Source organism: Pseudopipra pipra, chromosome 20 (assembly GCF_036250125.1).
Source record: "Pseudopipra pipra isolate bDixPip1 chromosome 20, bDixPip1.hap1, whole genome shotgun sequence".
Taxonomy (NCBI): domain Eukaryota; kingdom Metazoa; phylum Chordata; class Aves; order Passeriformes; family Pipridae; genus Pseudopipra; species Pseudopipra pipra.
Genome location: NC_087568.1, coordinates 5748979 through 5752093, shown reverse-complemented (window position 1 = coordinate 5752093; position 3115 = coordinate 5748979).

Genomic DNA, 3115 nt, shown 5'->3' with positions numbered 1-3115 from the left:
CATTTTCCTCCTCTGTCTGCTTTCTTTGACGTTTCCTGTGTGTAAAGTCACTTGGCCTTCCATCCTCTTGCTTTTCAGAAGACAGAGGTTAAAAATTCCATCTACTGTGTAGGATTATTGAGTTGTTTTATTGAGCCTTTGTGGATTATGACAATCCTTTGTGAATTAAGCAGAGGTACAGAGAAAGAGAGGCCTGGGCTGCGTTATGGATTTCACCATCACTTCAACAAGTGCCTGAAACAGCTTCTGTTCCTGAATTTAAGGCTGTTGGAGGATTGTCTGCACAAGCCTATGGAAGCTCAGGTGGGTTTTCAAACTGCATATTTGGCTCTCCTTCCCTAGGAAAGGGATAGGGAGTGAAGGCAATGGACAAAACTGTCTGTTGCCACAGGAATTGTCTTCAGACAACTGCTGCTAACAAGTTATTTCAGTGTCTGCCCACCCCACACACTCCTTAGCTGGAAATGCTGGCAAATGGTGTCTTTCCCCAGTTTGTGATGATTTACAGAGAACCAGCCTGTGACTTGCAAAGACCACGTGAGTTTCTGTGCAGCTCCTCTGTTGTGTAGAAAGGTGTTTCTCTTGTGTTTTGCCTTTCCCTCGCTCCCTTTGTCCATGACTCCTTGACCACAGTGACCTTGGCCCCACTTCAGTGACAGAAAATGTGAGCAGGCTCTGAAACAGGTGAAAGGTGGGAGTTTGAGATGCTGCTTATTGCTGAGTTCTAATGAAATGTGTATCAGGACTGAACCAAAAATGGAGAGGACAAGACCCCCCTTGTCCTTTAAGGCTCACCTGGACCTCAGCTCCTCTTGGCAGGGATTCAGCTGCTCTGTCAGGAGCTGAGAAAAAGAAAGAATAAAGGTGCCATCAAAAAAACCTATTTCCTGGATTCCTGCAGGACTTCAGTACAGGAACGAGGGAAAAAACTGATCTGTCCTTGTAGGAAAAAGACTTCTAATTATGATAATTCCAAATTTTCTGTGTAGCTCACTAAAAAGCATAAAGGTTCAATAGAGGCAGCTGGAACTATATTGGTTTTATTCCAGTAAAATCCTCCGGCCCTGCTGCACTGTCAGCTTTTTACCTTGCTGATTCTTGAGTTTACCTGTTGATGAGAATTCTCTTGATGGAAAATTACTGCATTTCTGAGGCTTCTGTTAACTTGAGAGCAGATTGCCAGTACAGGGAAAACAACTATTTGAATATCTATGACACTTTAACTACTGGTTAAATTTAGATATTCATTATGGTTGTTGTGCTTCCTTTGCTCTTTGTTTCTCATTAAATATTCTGTCACTTGTTGCTGATCCTATCAAAGACTCTGGGAGAGGTGAGGAGATCCAGTGGAAATTTTTCCTCCTTGATAACCCTGGCAGCAGCAGTTTTGGTGGGAGTGCTGAGCTGGCTCTGGAGAACTGGCTTGGCTCCAGATGGTCTCAATAGGCTCTTTTATTGAGGGGGAAATTAGGATAATTGTGCCAGTCCAAAAGGCATTTGAAACACTTGAGCTGTACCTTTCCTACAGACATGGGATGGGCTCTGCCAGCCTCCAGTGGAGTCTGCCAGAAGTTTCTTGCAGAGCTAGCAGGAGAAAATGTTAACAGTCTGCAAAAAAAAGCTCTTGGAGGGGAGAAAGGGAAGGAAAAGGGGCCATTTCCCAGTTTTGTCTGAGTACTTTCAACCTTCCTATTTAAACTTAACAGGAGAGAAGGATTTACAGAGTTAGCATCCTTCTCCTTGACTTTTTATGGGCATTATGTGGCTGGAGTGGTTTTCCTCTTGCTGAAAAGGTGTTTCTGAGACTCAAAATAGGGGCGTGGCTGGAGTGGCAAAGAACTGGAGGACTCCTAAGGACAGACACTGATGGAAGCTCCTGGAGCAGGGATGGGCTGCCTCTCCTGCCTGCCGTGATCTGCTGTTTGTATTGCTCCAAACAATCCATGGAACAGGAAAACTGTGGTTTGCCCTCATGGCATGACCCAAACCAGCCTCTGAGGTCACTGTGTGTGCGTAAGGTGGGGAGTGGAGGCGGTGACGTGATAAATTGCTGGAAAGAGCCCTGTCTGGGAATGTGAGGTACATGACACGACGATGACGGAGGTGACACGGAGAGGGACTGAGGAGTGGCACGGGAGTGTTTTCCTGGAGTGTTTCTCCAGGATTGCTGCTTCCCAGGGAGGGGTGAGGTGGGTCACAGGATCAGCTTCCAGGCAACAGCTACAGCAGGTTTTTTTTTTTCCCCACTGGTTACACATCTTCTGCTCCATTGGTTGCTGAGAGGCTGTTAAGAGGAAGGAGGAACTAGAATATTTTTTTTGAATTTTTCAACACTGATTCCCTTCCCTCCCCCCCCTCCAGGTTTGGTAGCCCAGTGAATAGTCTCTGGCAAAATTTAGCTTTTAAACTACTCAATTCATATCTTCTTGTGAGCAGGGAAAAGCTTGGAAACAAACTGTAAATGCTCAAAAAAAGATGTTTTCCAGTGAAAACACTGAATTCCCCCTTTATTAAAAAAAAAAAAGGAAAAATATTTTAAGATGTGAAGGGATTTTTATTTACAGTTGATTCCTGTACAGAACAGAAAACTTAATTTTTTTCAGACAACCCCTTTTTAAGCTGGATTTCCAGTCGCTGGGATGTAAACACCTTCCTGGGAGCGTTTTGCATTCCTTCCTTTTGCTGGGTTTTCCTTCGGCTGCGTGAGTGATGCAAGAACCCGCCCCCGTGGTGGGTTTTTTTTGGGGAAGTGCTGCTGAAAGGGTGTTTTCGGGGTTTCCTGTAAGAACCAAACACGCTTTTCTCTACAGGGAAAAGCCTTCCCGAGGGATTCCTGCGGGATGGGAGGGATGTGTTGGCTGGGAGCGCCACCGCTGGGCTGGAGGCTGTTCTCCCTCTGCCGCCTTTTAGCCCCACTTGGTGCGTTTTCTCTCTAGTTTGAACTTTGCCTGGGTTTGGGTTTACTTAGTTGTAAATATTATGTACACTTTGGGAGCTGCAGGAGAGTGAACCGAGCAAGGGAAGGTGGAAATCGCCAAAGAGCAGCTGGGAATAAAACCAGAAATATTCTCTGTGGGTTGTACCAAACCCTCAGGGAAAGTTTTTTTAGTTTTAA